This window comes from Palaemon carinicauda, chromosome 43, assembly GCF_036898095.1.
Source record: "Palaemon carinicauda isolate YSFRI2023 chromosome 43, ASM3689809v2, whole genome shotgun sequence".
NCBI classification, from domain to species: Eukaryota; Metazoa; Arthropoda; class Malacostraca; order Decapoda; family Palaemonidae; genus Palaemon; species Palaemon carinicauda.
Window position 1 is genome coordinate 47,566,547 of NC_090767.1, and position 25,033 is coordinate 47,591,579.

The following is a 25,033-nucleotide window of genomic DNA, read 5'->3' on the forward strand; positions in this document are numbered from 1 at the left end:
CGAGGAAGAGAAACGTCTCGCATGGAAGGTACCTTCCAGACCTCTTTGCTTGAGTCCTGTATCCCTCCTAGGAGGGAACCCAAGGACTCAAAGACGATTCCTAGGTCTTCTTCATGGATCCGACCAGAGCCAACCAGACCCCGGGAGAACGTCTACGTGTCTCCCCAAGAAGAGCCTTTGGGGACAGGAGACTTAGCTGCCAGTCCACAGGGAGGAGAGCAGCACGAGTCGGAGCATGCCTTCTGGCAGGTCTTGAATCTGATGAGGCAACTCAACAGGTTCAAGGACCTGGAGATTGCCCCTCGCGAAGGCAAGGATACGGTCCTAGACCAAGTCTATGGTACCCAGAAACCCCCAAGGGCCAGTGCAGCTTTGCCTTGGTCCCAGGGGGTGAAGAGTGCCAGAGATAAGGTCGAAGCCCAGCTCTCGGAACTCGCCTCCTCCAGCCGTTCTTCTTCCGGGAACAAACTCCTCCCACCTCCTCGTTTACAGCAGAGGAGGTATTTTGAGATCATGGGGGAGTCCAGTATAGCTCTTCCCCTCCACCACTCAGTGGAAGAGCTCACAAGGGGAACTCCTCTTGAGAAGCTCTCCTCCCGGCAGGTGACATTTTTGGCTTCGGAGATCCTTAGCCAGGAGAAGGTCGCGAAGTGTGCCCTGCAGACCACTTCGTGGCTGGACGTCTGGCTGGGTTCTCTGGGCAGCCTCTTGCGCTCCGAGGACTTGTCTAAGGAGAGCAATAGGAAGGCCCTGGAGATCTTCCTCCTCTCGGGCACTCGCTCCATCGAGTTCCTGGATCACCAGGTTACCAACCTGTGGGCCAACTCGATCTTAAAGCGACTTGATGCAGTGACCGATAAGTTCCATCCGAAGGTCCCCGCCGTGGATGTCTGCAGGCTCAGACACTCCTCCATCCTTGGAGGAAGCTTGTTTGAGCCCAAGGACATAGAACGTATAGCTGAGAGGTGGAGGAAGTCGAATCATGATTCGCTCCTCCAAAGGGCTCTCACATCTCGGCCCTACAAGCCTCCAGCTCCACAACAGCATCAACACCAGCCTTGCAGGACACCGAAGCAGGCTCCGCAGCTAAGAGGAAGGTGTCTAAGCCACAGCCCTTTCCTGTCAAGGACAAGAGGGGCGGAAAGTCCTCCAGGGATGGCAGAAATCCTAGAGGGAGCGGCCATGGCCGTAAACGCTAGGATTGGCAGTCCCCCTGCGTGTCCACCTGTGGGGGGATGCCTACAAAGTTGCGTGCACAGGTGGCAGCAACATGGGGCCGATTCCTGGACGATCTCTGTGATGGGCCAAGGATATCGCGTCCCATTCACAACATCTCAACCTCCCCTGACAGCGAATCCAGTTTCGTTGAGCTCCTATGCCATGGGATCGGCAAAGGGGCTAGCCCTTCGGGCAGAAGTCGAGACCATGCTCAAGAAGGATGCTGTCCAAGAGGTTGTCGACGGCTCCCCAGGCTTCTTCAGTCGACTCTTTCTTGTAAAGAAGGCGTCTGGAGGCTGGAGACCCGTCGTCGATCTCTCAACTCTGAACAAGTTTGTCAAACAAACTTCGTTCAGCATGGAGACAGCGGACACGGTCAGACTTGCAGTGAGACCACAAGACTTCATGTGCACAGTGGATCTGAAGGACGCATACTTCCAGATCCCAATCCATCCGTCTTCCAGGAAGTACTTGAGATTCAGCCTAGACAGCAAGACCTACCAGTTCAAGGTACTGTGCTTCGGTCTCTCCACAGCACCTCAGGTGTTCACCAGAGTGTTCACCCTGATTTCGTTGTGGGCGCACAGGAACGGCATCCGTCTCCTCCGATATCTGGACGACTGGCTGATCCTGGCAGACTCGAAGTCGACCCTTCTTCGACACCGAGACAGGCTTCTGGGACTTTGCCAAGATCTGGGGATCAATGTAAATCTCGAGAAGTCCTCTCTGCAGCCGACCCAACGACTGGTATATCTAGGCATGTTATTAGACACCAATCTCCACAAAGCTTTTCCAAGAGATGACAGGATAGCAAGGCTGAGGAGGGTTGCAGAGCCCTTCCTCAGGTGGGAAGAGCATCCAGCCCAATCATGGTTATGTCTTTTAGGTCACCTAGCCTCCCTGGCCCGTCTGGTCCCGAACGGCCGTCTCAGGATGAGATCCCTGCAATGACGGCTCAAGTCCCGGTAGAATCAGGGCACCGATTCCCCGGACACTCTGGTCCCTCTGGGATCCACGAAACAGGCGGACCTGCGGTGGTGGCTGATGGACGAAAACCTACGAAAGGGAGTGGATCTTCTCGTCCTTCCCCCGGATTTGACACTGTTCTCGGACGCGTCAAAAGAAGGGTTGGGGGCCCACATTCTGAACCTGAGGGTCTCAGGCCTTTGGTCAGAATCAGAAAAGTACCTACACATCAACCTGCTAGAGATGAAGGCCGTGTATCTGGCCCTTCAACAGTTCCAACGGACCCTGGCGGGCCACTCCGTGGCGGTGATGCGCGACAACACTACAGTAGTGGCTTATATCAACAAATAGGGAGGTACCTTTTCACAACAGGTATCCCATCTTGCAGTAGAGATTCTGAGGTGGTCCGAAGTCCCCTCGATAACACTATCAGCTCGCTTCATTCCTGGCAACCCTCTTAATGAGAGAATGCCATGATGAAGTCATTGAGATTCAGCACAGCATTCTATTCCCGTGCTGAAACTTGGTGACGGGCAAGAGGGCTCTCGAACTTGGGGAAATTGCACCCCCAGTTCGAATCTAAATTTCTCTCTTTCTTATCTTTTTCTTCCTCTTTATATTGCTTCAACCTTCTCGTAACATCATAAACAGAATGAGATGTAACATTTACTGGGATTTTCTTTGTTTTCTCCTCTTCCTTTGGGGCACAGTAGTCAGCCTGTTGTTTGTTGGACCGGATGATAGATGCAGCTAGGCCGTATGATTGGGGAGGATGGGAAGATGTATGCAACCCATGTTCTCTTATGACCACACATTCAGACAACGTATAATCCACACAGATGTAGTTTCTTTCTTGATCGTCTGTCAGTCCCTGGTAGTGGCTTATCCCATCACCTTCCTCATCTTCACGTCCAAGTCGTTGGGAGGTTGATGGGCAGGAGCCGTCACTTCCGCTCCTCCACAGGACCAAAGTGCTTTGGCATTTCCCGGGAAAGTAAACCGTCCGGTTTAATCAGAGGGAATTCCTCCCTCCTAAGGATAATAAGTCTCCTATTGAAGAACGGTGGTTTGTATAGTTAGGGAAAACAGAAATTACTTTTAAAACCTGGGGATTTTATTTAAGGTAGACTCTGCGAGACAGTTGGAATCAATATGATAGACTGCCATCTCTTTGATGTTTTGATTATGAGCAATAATGTCTTATACACTTTTTTCATATTCTTCAATGGTTAAGAAATGTAAAGCAAAAGTACCGACACTTAACATACTGCCACATATTTTGTACTTTTTAAAATGTATGATTTTATTAGGAAGAAGGAATGACTCTATACAGTCTTAGCAAAGATGTGGGGTTCCTTTTTGGGGTTTATAGTGTCTAAGAGGTTTGGCAACTCTTTGGAATACAGTAATGAATAAAGAAGTGTGAGGTTTGATGGTGATGAATGAGAAGAGGCAGTTTTAATAATACAGTACTGTAGTCTCATTTCTGGTGTCATAAGTTGATGAAAATGTCAATACTTTACGCAACATTTGGCGTTTCAGATGGAGGGAAGCTGTGCCTGGGAAATGGCATGGCATCATAGGAAACCACGTCTGGACTGTGCCAAGATGACACCGGCATCCTCTATCAGACCCACGATGCACCGGAGCTTCCGGTGCGTTACGGCGAAGAGCCAGCGCCGAAAGTGAAGAGATAAAAGACCGAAAGAAGCAAAGTAAATGGTAACTCTGATTACCAATCCGGTGTGATCAGCGAGACAGAATGCCAGAGACTCCTGAGGGACTACTTTCAACTGGACCTCTGTCTGGAGGTGATGTACGCCCTCTGGTAAAAGGCCGACGCCAACTTTGCGGCCGTGTGTGTCCCAGCTTCCCGGGCATGCGTATGCTAAACCAGGATCCCGTCGAGAATGTCTTCTCTTTCATATGCTCGTCCAACAATAATATCAAAAGGTGATTACTCCTGTTACTTGTTGAAGGTAATGGTATCTTTAAATATGTAATTGTTCCGTAACCGAAATACAAACCACGCTATTTACATAGGGTTTACTTTCGGCGTAGCTGAAATGATGAGCCATTAGATTTTTAACGAGCGTTAACTACCCCCCGCTAGTTAGCAGGGGGTAGGGAAGAGGTAGCTTGCTACCCCTCCCCCACCACAAACCTGTGAGTTGTCCCACTTCACTTTTTGGCTCGGACGAAGACAGACGTTGCTGTTTTTCGTCCTCGTTAATGACAGCCTCAATTTGTTTTTTTACTTTTTCTAGTTCTGTGTGCTTGGAAGTTGGCCTCGACTGTTGTCATCGTTATGCGCAAGTGCCCTGGACTCGCTGGCCGCCCTTGTGGGAGTCAGCGGAGGACACCGATCCTCACACCCTTTGACCGCAGTGCCAAAGCCGATGGTGTGATAGAGAGAATACGTGCAGTGAGTGTAGGGAGTGGTCTGCCTCCCAGTGGGAGAAGTTCGGACGCCGGCGTAAGAAGAAGTCTAAGAGAGACCGTTCTCCTTCAGGGCAACCTTGAAGAAGGAAGGCTCCAAGGACTCCTCTTCCGCCGCCCGAACCTCCTCCGAAGCTCCCACTCGATCGATCTCTCGTAAGAGGCTGCCGAGTGGTAGCGCAGGCCCTAGTGGTGTTTCCCGACCTCGGGGTGCGGGAGAGGGCGTTGCCTCCCTTAGCGTGGCAGCTCCCTCTTTTCCTCCGGGGGAGGATAATTTGGATTTTGATGAATTTGACCAAACTGTTGCTAATAATGATTTGTTTCAGCTTTGGGCTTTCTTGGGGCTTAAGGGCACGCCCTCCAAGGAAGCCCTGTTTGACCTGATCCAGTTGGGGGCTGCGGTCAAACAGTCGCCGGTAATACCGGAGGTATTCCCTTCGGATTTTGTCGACACTGTTTTGCCCGAGGCTTCCGACGGGTCTGGTCAAACCCTTGATACTGCTCCTGTTGCGGACGTTGCTGATGGCTCTTCTCCTCCCTCCGAAGATCCTCCGAGGGGGGAGGGGAGTCCCACGGTCTCTCCTGCGGGCGGGTCTCCCCCTCGGGGGAGCGAGCTGACAGAGACTCCTCTTCGGAGGACTGATGACCCGGACGCCCTTCCTTGTGGTCGTATTCGACGTAAGGCCCGCCGGCCTCTTCGCAGCAGAGGACTTCCTTCTCCCTATAAAGGAGTTTGGAGGTGCCTCTTTGGGTCGTATTCTCCTGATCCTCCCCGTCAGGAGCAGCCCGTCACAACAGCGCCCCTTGACCTCTCCGCGGATCGTTCGCGATCCCCTACGCCTGCCAGACCTTCCGACCTGCCTTCTCTGTTCCTGGCTGCAGATGCGGTTTGGGCGCCTTCTCACCCTGTTATCCAACAGGCACCGATCCCTTCGGGGTAAAGGGACTCTACTCACGGTGGGGGTAAGTCCCTTGCACGTCAGGGTTCCCCTGCGCCCACCTGCGCGTTCGCGTGCAGTAGCGCTCAAGCGCTCCCCAGAGTTACAATCTTCAGACTTAACTTGCCAGCGCTCTCCTGTTCGGCAGCGATCACCTGCTCGCCAGCGCTCTCCTGCGTGGCAGCGATCACCTGCTCGCCAGCGCTCTCCTTCTCGCAGGTCTCCTGCGAAGCAGCGCCCTCATGTTCCTGATGTGCGCAAGGCGCACCCACGTTCTCCTGAGCGCCATCGTTCTCCTGTGCGCAGTCGCGCTACTGCTCAACCTGTTCCTGATGTGCGCCCAGCGCGCCAACGATCATCACCGCATCCATGATCACCTGATCTGGACTTAGGCAAGGGTACTAACCCGTCGCCTCGCCCACGCGTCCCTGCGCGCCCTTCTGCTCCGGCGCAACAGCGAGCTAAAGCTCCTGTTCGCGAGCGTTCGCCTGCGCGTTCGTCCACCTCTTCAGATGTGTGCAGTAATCTTACTGCGAGCTAACGTTCTCCTGCGCGTACACGCGATCACTCGCCTGTGCGCAAGCGCTCTCCTGAGCGCCCTCGCCCTCTTCAGTCTGATCGCCCCAGGTCTCCGACTCGCCCGGGCGATAAATTGCCTGCGCGCAGTCGTTCGCTTGTTCGTGGTACGCGCCATCGTTCTCCGGAACGCACGCGACATCGCTCACCATCGCGCTAGCGCTCTCCGCCTGGCAAACACTCGCCAAGTCACTCGCGACTTTTTTCGCCTGGCCATCGTCGTTCTCCTACGCGCCGCCGTCGATCGCTTAGTGCTCAGCGCACTCCTTCACCCGCGCAGTCTCGTGCTCCTTCACATGCGCGCCAACGTGTTCTAACTGTCAGAGGCGTGGAGGAGGAGTACAGGTGGCTACATAATCAAGTCAGGCGGCAGACCAGAAATGCTGTAAAGATAAAGGAGAAAGAAATATCGAGTCATGTGAAAGATAATCCCAAGATTTTTTGGAATTATGTTACATCTAAAACAAGAACAAAGTCAGGTATAGGTGACCTGTATGACAGAAATGAAAAAACAAGTACCACAACTAACAACAAGGAGAAGGCAGATATTTTATCAAAACAGTTTTCCGGGGTATTTATCAGAGAACCGGAAGGGGAAATACCAGAGGCTACAGCAAGAGAAGTACCTGTCATTAAAGGAGTGGATATCACCCACGCAAAAATAAGGAAAGTAATCCAGAAACTCAAAAAGAACAAATCACCCGGTCCAGATGGAATACATCCAAGGATTGTAAAGGAACTGATGGAAGAACAATTGGAACCACTTAGGATATTGTTCAACAGCTCACTACAGGAGGGTGTGGTACCAGAGGAATGGAGAATTGCACATATTACTGCCTTATTCAAAAAAGGAAATAAGAAAGATCCTGGAAATTACAGACCGGTCAGCCTTACAAGAGTCATTTTTAAGCTTATGGAATCACTACTCAAAGAAGAAATATTAACACATATGAAGAAAAACATGTTTAGCAAGAGACAGTTTGGATTTATATCTGGGAGATCAACAGCATTACAGCTCATTAAAGTGTTGGATAACTGGACGTGTGCACTTGATGAGGGGATGGCAGTGGATGTGGTTTACTGTGACTTCATGAAGGCTTTTGACCGCGTACCACAGAAAAGGCTGATGAGAAAAGTTGCCAGCTATAATATCCAAGGGAAGTTACTGAACTGGATCCAGGGTTTCTTAACAGGGAGAAGGCAGAGAGTTTTAGTGAACGGTGAGGCATCAGATTGGGAAGAGGTTATTAGTGGAGTAACCCAGGGCTCGGTACTGGGTCCTTTGCTGTTTGTTCTGTTCATAAATGATCTACCTGAAGTGGTTAAGCACGGCAGCGAGGTGTTTTTGTATGATGACGACACTAAAGTGTTCCGGAAGATTCAGGATGTGGAAGATTGCAACAGACTGCAGGGGGACCTAGACGAGCTTAGAAAATGGACAGAGAAATGGCTTTTGTTCTTCCATCCAGAGAAGAGCAAATACATGAGAATTGGCAACACCTCAGTAGACGATAATGGCTACATCATGTACAACAACATCAGCAAGACCAGAACGGAAAGAGACATTGGTGTAGTCATAGACGACAAACTTACTTTAGCTGACCATCTGGCTGAGAAAATAGAGAAGGCAAATAAGATAGTGGGCCTCATTAGGAGAACTTTTGTACACCTGGAACCAGCAACATTTAAGCCTCTCTTCACATCCTTGGTACGGCCACACCTAGAATATGCCAACCAGTGTGGTGCCCACATCTTATCAAGGATATCAATGCAATAGAAAATGTGCAAAGGAGAGCATCGAAACTGGTGCCATGTCTCAAGGAACTGCCATATGAGGAGAGACTTTAGAGATTAGATCTACCATCATTAGCGTACAGGAGATCGAGAGGAGATCAGATTGAAACATTTAAGATCGTCAACAACAAGTATGATAAGGAGTGTACTGAGGGTCTTTTCAGGATGAGGGAGGATAGTGTGACAAGGGGCCATGATAAGAAATTATTCAAGACAAGAGCCAGGCTGAACAGTTGCAAATACTCCTTCCCTAACCGCATGGTTAACGTTTGGAACAATTTGCCGGACGAGGTGGTACACTCAGAGACAGTGACACAGTTTGAGTCAAGACTTGATAAATTTTGGAAAACACAGGATAAAAAATTCAATTATAAAGCTCAGATGAACACCACGTGCCACCGCCACCCACATAGTGTCCTGGCTACCATACTGGAGCCACAGGCCCCCTAGGGCCTCTTCCAGGAAAACATCTGTAAGAATATAGGCAGTCTATGGAACATTGTCCTACTTGCTAGAGTAATGTCCCTGCCCTTTGCCTATGCCATTCATGAGTAGCCTTTACACCTTGAAACTCTCAGGGTTGTGGTGACTAATGAGGTAACGTTCCTGACAGGTGAACGCCAGACTGGGGTTAGAGTCCCGCTCAAACTCGATAGTTCCTTCGGTTGCTGCAACCTCACCATCCTTGTTAGCTAAGGAGGGTGAGTTTGAGGTAGCCTATAGGTCTATTTGCTGAGTCATCAACAGCCATTGTCTGTCCCTCCTTGCTCCTAGCTTTGTGTGGAGAGGGTCTTGGGTGTTGATCATATGTATATATGATCAGTCTCTAGGGCATTGTCCTGCTCGATATGGCAATGTCACTGTCCTTGATTCTGTCATTCATGAGTGGCCTTTGAAACCTTAAAAAAACTGCCGTACATCGACACGAGACTTGGGTAGTTACAGATTATTATTATTATTATTATTATTATTATTATTATTATTATTATTATTATTATTATTAGCCAAGCTACATCCCTAGATGGAAAAGCAAGATGCTAAAGGCCCAAGGGCTCCAATAGGGAAAAATAACCCAGTGAGGAAAGGAAATAAGGAAATAAATAAATGAAGAGAACAAATTAACAATAAATCATTCTAAAAATAGCAACAACGTCAAAACAGATATGTCATATATAAACTATAAAAAGACTCGTGTCAGCCTGGTCAAAATAAAACATTTTCTGATTTAAAGTTACCAGAGCCAAGATGCACATCGACTGCGGGTTCTAGACCATTCAGATATGTGGCCCAGTGTATAACGAACTCCCACTTGACGTCAGAGGGACTGTTTATATATAAGCTTTCAAGAATTTGAAGTTCTATATTCATTCTTGTTTCATTTTTCTAAAAATCCTTTACAAGGAAGATTTGACAATTAACGTGGACTGTGCTGTATAATTCTCTGAAGACCTTAACGTTGTTAACGGCAAATAAATGCCGTTTCAAAGGTCTTGCTTGGTGTGACAAGACAGATAACATCCCATAAAGTGAAGTAAAAGATAAAAAAGTGAACTGTCTGCATCGATTGTTTTCGTTACAATGACCTTTAAAGTAAAAACAGCACTGTCGTCTAGTTAAAATTGTTTCTAGAATAAAAAAGCGAAAGGGTAATACAGAATACCTTTAGCGAAGACATGATCTCGGAGATTTACTAATAATATAACAAGTTTGAGAGAAAAATGATCATTGGTCTGAAGAGACAACCAGTAGGAAAATCTTATGTAGAAGTGTCTTATCCATGTCCGTTGAAATTTCATATAGTTTGTTTATTTCCAATTTTTCCATATTTCCTTTCCTCTCTGGGCTATTTTCCCTGTTGGGACCATTGGGGTATAATATAAAAAAAGTACGCCAATATTTTAATGGGTGTAAATTGCCATAAACTAAACTAAATAAAAATAAAACCACCCTTCTCCTTCTGTGATTGATTTCCATAACATTCCAGGCATCGTTTGTCACTTCCAGCCGGTCGGTACCTGGAAGGGAGGGAGTCTTGAAATATTATACGTCCTTCAACGTATTCACCAGTATTGTTTATTTTTCCACCTCGGTAACTTTTCAAAACGTCATTTGGATAGTTTTAATCACATTGCAGCCGTTTGAAAATGTGTGTTGTCAATGAAATTATTCTTTATTCAGAAAATACAGATTGCAAAGCTTAACTGCTTCAAGTAATAACTGGGTCGAAAGCATTGGCAATTGAAGAGCCTATGTCTAAAGTTACTTTGCTTTACTTGAAAGGTTTAACCGGGTGCTGTCACACGCGGAAAGCCTTGTTCCTTGCATAAACTGCAGGATTTGTTTGCCGTATACATGGAGTACTTGAGAGTATCCCAAGATTAGTCTCACGATGGCTGCGGTTTAACTGTCATATTACCCACATTGTCGAAGCACTTGCAAAACAGAAAAGTCTTTTAATTTCTCTAAAGTCTTATCTCAAGTCTTTCAATGCCCACTGGGCTTGTCATGTAGCATTAGGGTTGCATATGTAGAAGCTCTAGAGGCCTCTTTAGAGGTAGTTACAATCCCTCTTTGTAAAGGAAATCGAAGCCGCGGGTGAAAAACCGGTAACCTATCGTATGCTAGTCTCTCTCTCTCTCTCTCTCTCTCTCTCTCTCTCTCTCTCTCTCTCTCTCTCTCTCTCTCTCTCTGATATTCTAGTAGCAGCAGCAGCAGTAGTAGTAGTAGTAGTGTTAGCATTGGTAGTAGCCGAAGCCACAGTAGTATTAGCAGCAGTAGTTGCAACACAGAGAGAGAGAGAGAGAGAGAGAGAGAGAGAGAGAGAGAGAGAGAGAGAGAGAGAGAGAGAGAGAGAAAGAGAGAGAGTGTGTGTGTGTATGTGTGTTTTTCACTACTGGCCTCTATTTACTTATAACGAGGGACCAACGAAACTTTGGATCGTGCGTACATCTTGGCTTCAATAACCAGTTATCTGAAATATTTTTGACGTCCGGTTCTGATAACTTGGGGTTTAATGAACAGCCAACGTATTTCAGGTAGAAAACTCTTTTATTAATTTTACTTTTGTTTATTATGTTTTGTAATCGGATAGGTTGTAATAGTTACAGTAGTCAATCATGGTAATAACAATTAATCATAAGTTTTTTTTTTTTAAAGGATGGTTTAAATGTGATATCCAGCGATTCATGCTACATTATTTATTTGACCTCTGAGAGAGAAATTACAGTTGGGGATCAAGTTGTCATTGATATTTCTTTTATTTTATCTTTTTCCCTAACACTGTGAACTTTGTTTTAACAATAGTACATACACATACATACATATACCAAAGGCACTTCCCCCAACTTTGGGGGGTAGCCGACAACAACAAGAAACAAAACAAAAAAGGGGACCTCTACTCTCTACGTTCCTCCAGCCTAACCAGGAACTCAGCCGAGTTCAGCTGGTACTGCTAGGGTGCCACAGCCCAACCTCCCACATTTCCACCACAGATGAAGCTTCATACTGCTGAGTCCCCTACTGCTGCTACCTCCGCGGTCATCTAAGGCACCGGAGGAAGCAGCAGGGCCTACCGGAACTGCGTCACAATCGCTCGCCATTCATTCCTATTTCTCGCACGCTCTTTTGCCTCTCTCACATCTATCCTCCTATCACCCAGAGCTTTCTTCACACCATCCATCCACCCAAACCTTGGCCTTCCTCTTGTACTTCTCCCATCAACTCTTGCATTCATCACCTTCTTTAGCAGACAGCCATTTTCCATTCTCTCAACATGGCCAAACCACCTCAACACATTCATATCCACTCTAGCCGCTAACTCATTTCTTACACCTGTTCTCACCCTGTCTGTCACCCTGTTTAACAATAGTAAGAACTTTATATCATCAATGACATTTATGGAGAAGTAAAATTGTGTATAATCTGCAACTAGCTTGAACCTCATTGCATGTGTTTGTAATACTTTTGAAACATATAGTATAGATACAAAATATGACTGGACCGAGTACGGTTCCACTGTTTAGCGGTTCATATGATGAAATAGTGTTTCCAATTCGTACATAGTAATTTATGTCAACTAAGTAATCATTTCGATATCCAAAAGCTTCACATATAGTACCAGTGGACCGCAAATCCTTAAGTAGTGGTTCATTTAAATTATTACCTACAAGTTGTAGCACTTTTTCGAAATAAGTTTATATGAACTTGTCTGGATAGTCAGAACCAGTGTAGCTATAGGCCTTGCCACTTTCTCAGAAAAAAGAATAGGATGCTTACTCATTAAAACCTGTATTCAGGCTACTATTCTTAAAGTTATCCGCAAGATTAGAAAAGTGTTTTATATTTCACATTTAAAGAATTCTAGAAATTTATTAGCCAGTTCTTGATCGCTATCTCCAGGGAGATTTTCATTTCCCACTACACCATTTAAGGGACAATAGAACTTATTCAATCAAGTCCGTGTATTTTCAACTTTAATTTCCCTTTTTCTCTAATGTCTCGCCATCGAACCCAGGAGATCTTTACTCAAGTTATAGTCTCTTCCATCAATGGGCACCATTATTAATTTATATTCACCCTATTGTATGCAGTTATTAGGCAATCAACACATATAGACTCCAAGTAAGCGTTAGTTGCCATGACTTCATGGATTATTGGTGACATTTTCTTAGTAACTTCATTAACAAATATAATTTACATGGAGAGATCTTATATCTAAAACTTTTTGTCTTTAGCACTGTGTTTTTCCGTAAGGGTAATAAAAAGTTATAAGTTACGTGTTTTAAATAATACTTAGTAATTTGTTCATAATACTTGGTATGATGCTAATTGCAACATGTTTGATACCATAAATTTTTCTTGAAGTTTTGTCACTTGTGATCAGCAGTCTGGGGTAGAAGTCAGTCTCTCTCTCTCTCTCTCTCTCTCTCTCTCTCTCTCTCTCTCTCTCTCTCTCTCTCTCTCTCTCTCTCTCTCTCTCTCTCTCTCTCTCTCATTACAAATTAGTTTTTGTTGAATACTCTTATGAATTTACAAATTTATCGAGTCTTGTTTGCCCAGTTATTTCTCTTGAAAATTCTTGAAATTACTGTTGTATTTTTACCATAATGTGAAGTTTCCCTTTTAGAATATTAGCGTTTGTAGCTTATGGTAAAATGCTTCTCCAATTAGGATTGTAACATCAGTGATGGTGATGATGACGATCATGATGGTCTGCTTAAACTTCCATAGCTAGAGGTAAAAGGATAATGGTCTCTTCTGCCCTAAAATTAGGCCTGCTGTTGAATACGGTACGTTAGCCTTTGGGTAACAACCCACATGTGTGATGGAAGTATACGTCAATGCATATTTACAAAGTACGAAGAATGGAAGTAAAAGTCCTGATCAATGGGAAAATATTAATGAAATATTACTATTGTTTTTATTTTTAATATGACTTTTAAGTAACACGGATCTCAACGAAAAGGAAATCTTATTTTGTCATTGGCGTTAGAATTTAGTAGAGAGAGAGACTACCTTTAAAATCATTCGTATCTACAGTATTTGTACAGTTTATCCTAAAATCATTCATAGTTAGTTGTAGAGTTTATCTCTAAATAATTTATAATTACTTATAAAATATAATTTTAAATATTTAACTTAGCCGGTGAATATATATATAGCTGCAACTCTGTTGCTCGACAGACAAAAAACTGTAAAAACTCGCCAGCGATCGCTATACAGGTTGCGGGTGTGCCCATCAGCGCCAACTGTCGGCCAGATACCATACTCAATGTAAACAAAGACTCAATTTCTTCTCTGTCGACGTGTCGACAAGACGTACTTTACTCGCTGTTGAAACCTGGAGTTTTTCCCATCATATTTGGTGAAGTACTTTAATTTGGTTTTGAGCTTTCGCTGTGCAGGGTTTTTCTTCAAATAAATCCTTGAACTCTTTTTTTGTATCGGATTCATTGTTGATGACTTAGATCGTTTTTTGGAATTTTCCCTTGACCAATTCAAAATGGCTGACCTTTCACAAGTTCCCAAGTTTAGAAAATGCAATGCTAGGGACTGTTCTAGGCGTCTTCCAAAGGCTTCTCTCGACCCTCACACTGTTTGTTCCAATTGTCGGGGTAAAACCTGTCAATTGGAAGATCGGTGTGAGGAATGCGTGGGCCTTTCGGAATTCGATTTTATCGAATTTGAGAAGTACACACGCAGGCTAGAGAGAGATAGGGTAAGGAGAAGTTCTTCTAGGTCGATAGATTTTTCCTCTCCTCATGCCCCTCAACCTATTCCTTCCCCTGTAGTGGTTGTTCCTAACCCCCCTCCTAGCACTCAGGAACCATCGATGGCTGACATGATGCGTGCTATCCATGCCTTGGGGGAGAGAGTTGAGTCCCTTGCAAGTGACCGCAATCAACTCATGGCGGATGTTAAGGAGCTAAAGTGCCAAAGTGCCGCGGGAAGTGATAAAGTGCCTAGTGAAAGTGTTGTGAACAGTGTTGCGCTTGAGGGTTCGTCTGTTCGTGCCTGTCGTCCTCCTAGTCCGGGACCTCTTGCAAGCTCCCAAGCCCAGGGGAGAAGCAATGTCGTACGACGCATGGGTTCGAGAGGCCTTGATCAGCGAACAGACGTTCCCTCCATGGTATCAGGCGTATCTCCCCAAGATCGCCCCTACCTACGTAAGACGAGAGAGCCCGTTTTTACCTCGTCGTCCGAAGGTGTTTCTCGTAAGAAACTTTGGACCAAGGTCTCACGACCTTTAAAACGTAAGTCGGTCCCTTCAGGACAAGTCCAACGTCCCGGTTGTAGCCACTGGGTCAGTTCGGACTCGTTGCCGTCATCTGATGACTGCTCGCCGCCTAAGAGAGGCAAAGCGGTACCGCCTCAGTCGCTAACCCCGTCTGTTGCCGCACCTGCTCCCGTAGACCCTAAATGGGCTTTGCTGCAAGACATGCAGTCCAAGCTTGCGTCCTTGATGGAGGACTTTAATGCGGAGAAGGTTGCTGCTGAACCTTCTGACCAACAACCATCCAAGCGGTCTGTTGTGCGTCCTGTTGACGCTGAGGTAACTTTCTCGCGTCTACCAGTTGAGGTGGTTCCTCCACCGATGCGACCCAGTGTGGGTTGCCAGCCGCATGTTGACGTTAGGCGACGCACGGAGGTGGTTGTTGACGTTCAGGACGTTCAGCAACCATCAGAGGTGACTTGTTTTGATGCGGTGCGTCAACCTCCGCAACCCGGTATGGTGTTGACTGCACAACCCAGACGGTCTAGACAGTCTCGGGTGGACGCTGTGCGTCCTCGCGCACCCATGGTTGTTGACAGTTCACAGACTGTGCAGCAGTTCCATGACGTTGCGTCCGGCTCCGTCACGCATGCACCAGTGGGACCGGACTCAGCGAGCCAGACGTTGCCCACTCCGTTGCCGTTTCCTCATCAGTTTTCGGATGAGGAACTATCAGATGAGGACGTTGCTGAACCACAAGACGATCAACCTTCAGAACTGGACGAGCCTAAAGCAACTCAACCATCATTGGACTTTAGAAAAGTCATGGCTGTATTCAAGGAGTTGTTTCCTGACCACTTTGTTTCTGTGGCTCCTCGTTCGCCGCCGTCAGAGTTTGTATTAGGCGTGCCTGCTACCGCACCTGCCTTTACTAAACTCGTTCTCTCACGCTCATCCAAGAGAGCTTTGCGGCTGTTGGGAGACTGGTTAGAGTCTAAGAAGAGTTTAGGGAAGACAGCATTTGCCTTTCCCCCATCTAAACTCTCTTCTAGATCGAGCGTCTGGTATGCCACGGGAGAAGTTCTCGGCTTGGGAGTTCCTGCCTCTGCCCAGGGCGAATTCTCAAGTCTTGTAGACTCTCCCCGCCGCCTTGCCATGAGACGCTCGAAGATTTGTTGGTCATCATCGGACCTGGACCACCTTCTTAAAGGGATATTTAGGGCTTTCGAAGTCTTTAACTTTTTAGACTGGTGCTTAGGAGCCCTGAGCAGGAAAATCTCTTCTACAGATAAGGATATTTCCTTGCTCATTATGTCCTGCATGGACAAGGCCGTCCGTGATGGGTCCAATGAGCTAGCTGCCTCATTCACGTCCGGAGTCCTGAAGAAGCGAGAGTCTCTCTGTTCTTTCCTGTCTGCTGGAGTTACGCCATGCCAGAGATCTGAGCTTCTCTTTGCTCCCCTTTCCAAGTGCCTGTTTCCTGAAGTCTTGGTAAAGGAAATTGCCTCATCGTTAGTTCAGAAGGACACCCACGATCTAGTTGCGTCCTCGGCTCGCAAAGCTCCCCCTTTGCCTACATTGTCTGCTAGACCGAGGATAGACACTCCAGCGTCTCGCTTTATTCCGCCATTTCGTGGCAGAGCCTCCAGCAGAGGAGGTGCTCGTGCCGAAGGGAAGCAAGGGAAGAGGAAAGGACCCAAGTCCTCCAAGGGCAGAGTCTGACTGCCCGCAACTTCAGACAGCAGTGGGAGCCAGACTCAAGAACTTCTGGCAAGCCTGGGAGAAGAGAGGCGCAGATCAACAATCTGTGAAGTTACTCAGAGAGGGGTACAAAATCCCTTTTGTACGCAAACCCCCTCTAGCGACGTCCCCCATCGATCTCTCTCCCAGGTACAGAGAGGAAGAAAAGAGACAAGCCCTGAAACTGGAAGTGTCTCTTTTGCTAGAGAAGGGAGCGGTGGTCAAAGTCTCGGACCGTCGATCACCGGGATTTTACAACCGTCTCTTCCTAGTTTCAAAGAAGACAGGAGGTTGGAGACCGGTGCTAGACGTCAGTGCTCTGAATGTCTTTGTCACAAAGACGAAGTTCTCCATGGAGACCACAAAGTCAATCTTAGCAGCGGTCAGAAAGGAAGACTGGATGGTCTCGCTAGACCTAAGGGACGCCTACTTCCACATCCCCATTCACTCAAACTCCCAACCTTTTCTGAGATTCGTCTTCGAAGATGTGGTTTACCAGTTTCGGGCCCTGTGCTTTGGCCTAAGCACAGCTCCTCTCGTGTTTACGAGGCTGATGAGGAATGTGGCCAAATTCCTCCACTTATCGGACATCCGAGCCTCCCTTTATTTGGACGACTGGCTTCTCAGAGCCTCTTCCAGTCGTCGCTGTCTGAAGGATCTCAAGTGGACTCTAGATCTGACCAAGGAATTGGGACTCCTAGTCAATTTGGAATAGTCGCTGCTGGTCCCATCCCAAACTATTCTGTATTTAGGGATGGAGATTCACAGTCTAGCTTTTCGGGCTTTTCCGTCGGCCCCCAGAATAGATCAAGCCCTGCTATCCATCCAGAAGATGCTGAAGAAGGAACGCTGCTCAGTCAGGCTGTGGATGAGTCTAGTAGGGACGCTGTCATCCCTGGAACAATTTGTATCACTAGGAAGACTACACCTCCGTCCTCTTCAATTCCATCTGGCTTTTCACTGGAAAAAGGACAAGACGCTAGAGGCGGTCTCGATCCCGATTTCCGGAAAGATAAAGTCTTGTCTGACTTGGTGGAAGGACAATATCAACCTAAGAGAGGGTCTTCCCCTGGCTGTTCAGACTCCCAACCACGTTCTCTTCTCGGACGCATCGGACTTGGGCTGGGGCGCGACACTGGACGGTCGGGAATGCTCAGGTCTGTGGAACTCGAGTCAGAGGAGCATGCATATCAACTGCAAGGAGCTGTTGGCAGTTCATCTGGCCTTGAAAAGCTTCGAGTATCTCCTTCGAGGCAAAGTGGTGGAAGTAAACTCGGAAAACACCACGGCCTTGGCGTACATCTCCAAACAAGGAGGTACCCACTCACTGACGTTGTACGAGATCGCAAGGGACCTGCTCATCTGGTCAAAAGGTCAAGACATCTCCCTAGTAACGAGGTTCATCCAAGGCGACTTGAACGTCATAGCAGATTGTCTCAGTCGGAAAGGGCAAGTAATTCCAACCGAATGGACCCTCCACAAGGATGTGTGCAAGAGACTTTGGGCCACTTGGGGTCAACCAACCATAGATCTCTTTGCAACCTCGCTGACCAAGAGGCTTCCAATCTATTGCTCCCCAGTCCCGGACCCAGCAGCAATACATATAGATGCCTTCCTCCTAGATTGGTCACATCTGGATCTCTACGCATTCCCACCGTTCAAGATTGTCAACAAGGTACTGCAGAAGTTCGCCTCTCACGAAGGGACAAGGTTGACGTTAGTTGCTCCCCTCTGGCCCGCGAGAGAATGGTTCACCGAGGTACTTCGATGGTTAGTAGACGTTCCCAGAAGTCTTCCTCTAAGAGTAGACCTTCTACGTCAGCCACACGCAAAGAAGGTACACCAAAGCCTCCACGCTCTTCGTCTGACTGCCTTCAGACTATCGAAAGACTCTCGAGAGCTAGAGGCTTTTCGAAGGAGGCAGCCAGTGCGATTGCTAGAGCAAGGAGAGCGTCTACCATTAGAGTCTACCAATCGAAGTGGGAAGTCTTCCGAGACTGGTGCAAGTCAGTTTCTGTATCCTCGACCAGTACCTCTGTAGCTCAAATAGTTGATTTTCTCTTATACCTGAGAAAATGACGATCCCTTTCAGCTCCCACTATCAAGGGCTACAGAAGCATGTTGGCATCGGTCTTCCGGCATAGAGGCTTAGATCTTTACAACAATAAAGATCTGCAAGACCTCCTTAAGTCTTTTGAGACCACCAAGGAGCGTCGTTTGGCTACCCCTGGATGGAATTTAGACGTGGTACTAAGATTCCTCATGTCAGACAGGTTTGAGCCGTTACAATCAGCCTCCCTGAAAGATCTCACTCTTAAGACTCTTTTCCTGGTATGCTTAGCCTCGGCTAAAAGAGTCAGCGAGATTCATGCCTTCAGCAAGAACATCGGATTTTCGTCGGAAAAAGCTACTTGTTCGCTGCAACTTGGTTTTCTAGCCAAAAATGAACTTCCTTCTCGGCCTTGGCCTAAATCTTTCGATATTCCCAGCTTATCGGAGATCGTAGGCAATGAACTAGAAAGAGTCTTATGCCCTGTTAGAGCTCTTAAGTTCTATTTAAATCGTACTAAACCTTTACGAGGCCAATCTGAAGCTTTATGGTGTTCAGTTAAGAAACCATCTTTGCCTATGTCAATGAATGCTTTGTCATACTTTATCAGATTGTTAATACGAGAAGCTCATTCACATCTGAGTGAGGAAGACCGATCTTTGCTTAAGGTGAAGACGCACGAAGTTAGAGCTGTAGCAACTTCCGTGGCCTTTAAGCAAAATAGATCTCTGCAAAGTATAATGGACGCAACCTATTGGAGAAGCAAGTCAGTGTTCGCGTCATTTTACTTGAAAGATGTCCAGTCTCTTTACGAGAACTGCTACACACTGGGACCATTCGTAGCAGCGAGTGCAGTAGTGGGTGAGGGCTCAACCACTACAATTCCCTAATTCCATATCCTTTTAATCTGTCTCTTGAAATGTTTTTAATGTTGTTTTTTATGGGTTGTCCGGAAGGCTAAGAAGCCTTTCGCATCCTGGTTGATTTGGCGGGTGGTCAAAGTCATTTCTTGAGAGCGCCCAGATTAGGGGTTTGATGAGGTCCTGTTGTATGGGTTGCAGCCCTTGATACTTCAGCTCCTAGGGGTCTGTCAGTATCCTAAGAGGATCGCGAGGCTCCGTAAGGAAGACGTACTTACAAGGCAGAGTAATCGTCTAAGTCGACTTCCTTACCAGGTACCTATTTATTTTGTTTTTGTTATATTGATAACTTCTAAAATGAAATAAAAACTCTTAGCTTATATGATGTAAACATATTTAACTGGTCTCTACCCACCATCCTGGGTGTGAATCAGCTATATATATTCACTGGCTAAGTTAAATATTTAAAAATGATATTTTAATTATAAAATAAAGTTTTGAATATACTTACCCGGTGAATATATAAATTAAACGACCCTCCCTTCCTCCCCAATAGAGACGCAGTGGGATGAGAAGAAATTGAGTCTTTGTTTACATTGAGTATGGTATCTGGCCGACAGTTGGCGCTGATGGGCACACCCGCAACCTGTATAGCGATCGCTGGCGAGTTTTTACAGTTTTTTGTCTGTCGAGCAACAGAGTTGCAGCTATATATATATTCACCGGGTAAGTATATTCAAGAATTTATTTTATAATTAAAATATCATTTTTCAAGATTTTGTGAAAATTATTCGTAGTTTAGTTAGTTTTAAATTCTAAAATTTTCTGTCTGTCGAGTTTTATAACTTTACTTTTATGAGTAATTCTGTTGATCTATTTATTTACCCGTCAGGTTTTATGGAAAATAATTTGGTCTTTAGAACTGCAGTTACACCACAGTGTTTTGTGTTATTTTTTTACATGTAGTTTTTAAAAATAATTATTCCTGTAAGTGCTATGAGGTACTTTAAAGTTTTCGGTTACATTTCTTCATATCTAGGTTTGGGAGAAATAATCGAAGTCTTTCATATGTGTAATAGTTACGTTTTAGTTTTGAAATTTCTTTTGCAAGCAGTTTGGGATATTCAAGAGCAGTTCAGTTACATTTGAATTTCTCATTTTAAGGTTTTAGGAGAAATAATTTATTCTTAAGAGTAGTTCTATTAATTTTACCTGTTTCCATAATTTATCGATCATATTTAAAAAGGATGAAAATAGTTCTTGAAGTGTGTTAAAATGCAGAGGGAAAGATAAACCTTGGTTCAATGATAATGATAGATGCGCGTATTTGGAGAAGCAGGAGACGTATCATCTTTGGAACGGTAACAGATCGAGATGTGATTTCTGTATAAGTTTATTTTGCCAAGTAATATTTCTAGTGACATTTTACTATAATATTTGCATTGATTTATCTTATATTGCCTTGAAATGTTTCAAATAATTTTCCCATTAGATATATTTTTGCTTAATGAAACAAGTTTTTCAAAATATTAACTATCTTACAGATGTTGATGTAACAACTGGCCAATCGTTAGATGGTCTCATCTCTTCGCCAATCGAGAATATTCCTCCATCATCGAGAACAATGACACCAACAAGTTATTAGGTTGCAATTAACGTGAAGGTCTTAAATACTGAAGAATGAAACCATGACTTAATTTATCGCCTTTTCGCCGTCATAGATTATTGGCATGAAGGTAGTATTGGTCATCATCATAATGAGAATCAAAATCCTCCCCCGGAGAAGGAGGGGAAGCCGCCCCGCTATGGGAGGCAACACCCTCTCCCGCACCCCGAGATCGGGAAACAGAACAATGGCCTACGCTACCACTCGCCGGTCTCCCATGAGAGGCCGACCGAGTGGGAGCTTCGGAGGAGGTTTGGGCGGCGGAAGAAGAGTCCTTGGAGCCTTCTTCCTTCAAGGCGACCCTTGAAGGAGAAAGGTCTCTCTTGGACTTCTTCTTACGCTGCCGGGCAAACCTCTCCCACTGGGAGGTAGACCACTCCCTGCGCTCACTACACGTTAAGTCTCTAGCACACCGTTGACCTCGACACTGCGTGCAAAGGGTGTGAGGATCCGTCTCGACCGCCGACATGAAGGTATCACAGGGGCGGGTGGAGAGTCCAGGGCATTTGCGCATAATTGCAATGAAGGTAGAGGCCAACTTCCAAACACACAAAGTCTGAGAAAAAGAAAAATGATATTTTAATTATAAAATAAATTTTTGAATATACTTACCCGGTGAATATATAATAGCTGCTGCTCCAGCGGCTCGACCGAAAACACACAAAAACTCGCGAGCGATCGCTATGAAGGTTGCGGGTGTGCCCACCAGCGCCAACTATTGGCCAGATACCACATATGCATGTAAACAAGCCTCAATTCTTCTCATCCCGCTGCGTCTCTATTGGGGAGGAAGGGAGGGCCTTTAATTTATATATTCACCGGGTAAGTATATTAAAAAATTTATTTTATAATTAAAATATCATTTTTAAATATTTAACTTAGCCGGTGAATATATAATAGCTGATTCACACCCATGGTGGTGGGTAGAGACCAGAGTTAATTAAGTTTACAGCGTATATGCTTGGAGTTTTTGACAGTTATAACATAACAAAACCCAAATATATAGGTACCTGGTAAGGAAGTTGACTTAGACGATTACTCTGCCTTGTTAGTCTGTCTTCCTCACGAAGCCCAGCGATCCTCTTAGGATGCTGAAAGACTCCCAGGAGCTGAAGTATCAAGGGCTGCAACCCATACAACAGGACCTCATCAAACCCCTAATCTGGGCGCTCTCAAGAAATGACTTTGACCACCCGCCAAATCAAAAAGGATGCGAAAGGCTTCTTAGCCTTCCGTACAACCCAAAAACAAGATTAAAAACATTTCAAGACACAGATTAAAAGGATATGGAATTAGGGTAATGTAGTGGTAGAACCCTCACCCACTACTGCACTCGCTGCAACGAATGGACCCAGTGTGTAGCAGTCCTCGTAAAGAGTCTGGACATCTTTTAAGTAAAATGACGCGAATACCGACTTGCTTCTCCAAAAGGTCGCGTCCATAATACTTTGCAGAGATCTATTTTGCTTAAAGGCCACGGAGGTTGCTATAGCTCTTACTTCGTGTGTCTTAACCTTAAGCAAACATCGGTCTTTCTCATTCAAGTGAGAATGAGCCTCTTCGTATTAAAAATCTGATAAAATATGACAAAGCATTCTTTGACATAGGCAATGATGGTTTCTTGACTGAGCACCATAATGCCTCAGATCTACCTCGTAAGGACTTAGTACGGGCTAAGTAGAACCTAAGAGCTCTAACTGGACATAGCACTCTTTCCAGTTCGTTGCCTACGATCTCTGATAAGCAAGGTATATCAAAAGATAGGCCAAGGACGAGAAGGCAGTTCATTTTTGGCCAGGAAACCAAGTTGAAGTGAACATGTGGCTTTTTCTGTAGAAAAGCCGATGTTCTTACTGAAGGCATGAAGTTCACTGACCTTTTTTGCCGAAGCCAAGCACACTAGGAAAAGTGTCTTGAGGGTGAGATCCTTCAGGGAGGCTGAATGTAATGGCTCAAACCTGTCTGACATGAGGAACCTTAGGACCACGTCTAAGTTCCATCCAGGAGTCGCCAAACGACGTTCCTTAGAGGTCTCGAAAGACTTAAGGAGATCTTGAAGATCTTTATTGTTGGAAAGATCTAAGCCTCTATGACGAAAGACCGAAGCCAACATGCTCCTGTAGCCCTTATCGTGGGAGCTGAGAGGGAGCGAACATTTCTCAGATGTAAGAGAAAATCTGCGATTTGGGCTACAGAGGTACTGGACGAGGACACAGATGCTGACTTGCACCAGTCTCGAAAGACTTCCCACTTCGACTGGTATACTCTAATGGTAGAAGCTCTCCTCGCTCTTGCAATCGCACTGGCTGCCTCCTTCGAAAAGCCTCGAGCTCTTGAGAGTCTCTCGATAGTCTGAAGGCAGTCAGACGAAGAGCGGGGAGGCTTTGATGAACATTCTTTACGTGGGGCTGACGTAATAGATCTACCCTTAGAGGAAGACTTCTTGGAAAGTCTACCAGCCATCGAAGTACCTCGGTGAACCACTCTCTCGCGGGCCAGAGGGGAGCAACCAACGTCAACCTTGTCCCTTCGTGAGAGGTGAACTTCTGCAGTACCTTGTTGACAATCTTGAATGGTGGGAATGCATATAAGTCCAGATGAGACCAATCTAGTAGAAATGCGTCTATGTGTATTGCTTCTGGATCTGGGACTGGAGAGCAATAGATTGGAAGCCTCTTGGTCATCGAGGTGGCAAAGAGGTCTATGGTGGGTTGACCCCAAGTCGCCCAAAGACTCTTGCACACGTCCTTGTGGAGGGTCCATTCCGTGGGAATCACCTGACCCCTCCGACTGAGACAGTCTGCCAAGACGTTCAAGTCCCCCAGGATAAATCTCGTTAACAGGGAGATGCCTCGATTTCTTGACCAAATGAGCAGGTCCCTTGCGATCTCGTACAGCTTGAGGGAGTGTGTGCCTCCTTGCTTGGAGATGTACGCCAAAGCTGTGGTATTGTCGGAGTTGACCTCTACCACTTTGTTTCGACGGAGACTTTCGAATTTCATCAAGGCCAAGTGGACTGCCAATAGCTCCTTGCCGTTGATGTGCATGCTCTTCTGACTTGAGGTCCACAGACCTGAGCATTCCCGACCGTCCAGGGTCGCACCCCAACCCAAATCCGACGCGTCTGAGAACAACACGTGGTTTGGGTTCTTGACTGCTAGGGATAGTCCCTCTCTCAGACTGATATTGCTATTCCACCATTTCAGGCATGCCTTTACTGGTTCGGAGACCGGGATTGATACCGTCTCTAACGTCTTGTCCTTGTTCCAGTGAAAGGCTAGATGGAACTGGAGAGGCCGAAGGTGTAGTCTTCCTAGCGAGACAAACTACTCCAGGGATGATAGAGTTCCTACGAGACTCATCCAATTCCTGACTGAGCACCGTTCTCTCTTCAGCATTAGTTGGACTTTGAGCAGGGCTTGATCTATTCGGGTGGCAGACGGAAAAGCCCGAAAAACTGGACTGCGAATCTCCATCCCTAAATATAGAATAGTTTGGGATGGGATTAGTTGGGACTTTTCTAGGTTGACCAAAAGTCCCAATTCCTTGGTCAGACCCAACGTCCAATGAAGATCCTGCAGACAGCGATGACTGGACGATGCCCTGAGAAGCCAGTCGTCCAAGTACAGGGAGGCTCGGATACCCGATAAATGGAGGAATTTTGCCACATTCCTCATGAGCCTCGTAAATACGAGAGGAGCAGGACTGAGGCCAAAGCACAGGGCCCGAAACTGGTATACCACATTCCTGAAAACAAACCTCAGAAACGGTTGGGAATCCGGGTGTATAGGAATGTGGAAGTACGCATCTCGTAGGTCGAGAGAGACCATCCAGTCTCCCTTTCTGACCGCTGCTAAGACGGACTTCGTGGTCTCCATAGTGAACTTTGTTTTCGTAACAAAAATGTTGAGCGCACTGACGTCTAGCACCGGTCTCCAACCTCCTGTCTTCTTTGGGACTAGGAAGAGACGGTTGTAAAACCCCGGTGATTGAAGGTCCGAGACTTTCACCACCGCTCCCTTCTCTAGCAACAGAGACACTTCTTGGTTTAGGGCTTGTCTCTTTGACTCCTCT

At 46.2% G+C, this 25,033-nt stretch overlaps 1 protein-coding gene and 1 long non-coding RNA gene across 2 annotated transcripts in view; one reads left to right on the top strand and one right to left on the bottom strand.

Annotated features, from left to right (window-relative positions):
- LOC137633563 (uncharacterized) overlaps positions 1-20,965 on the top strand; it is a 48,259-nt gene extending 27,294 nt beyond the window's left edge. Inside the window, exons 5-7 of the long non-coding RNA XR_011042273.1 lie at positions 3,727-4,137; positions 13,101-13,219; positions 20,838-20,965. This is a non-coding gene — a long non-coding RNA (uncharacterized lncRNA). The remainder of the gene's footprint in view (positions 1-3,726; positions 4,138-13,100; positions 13,220-20,837) is intronic.
- The window catches only part of LOC137633837 (carbohydrate sulfotransferase 9-like), a 246,562-nt gene that overhangs the window by 192,822 nt on the left and 28,707 nt on the right, over positions 1-25,033 (bottom strand). The window lies entirely within an intron of this gene.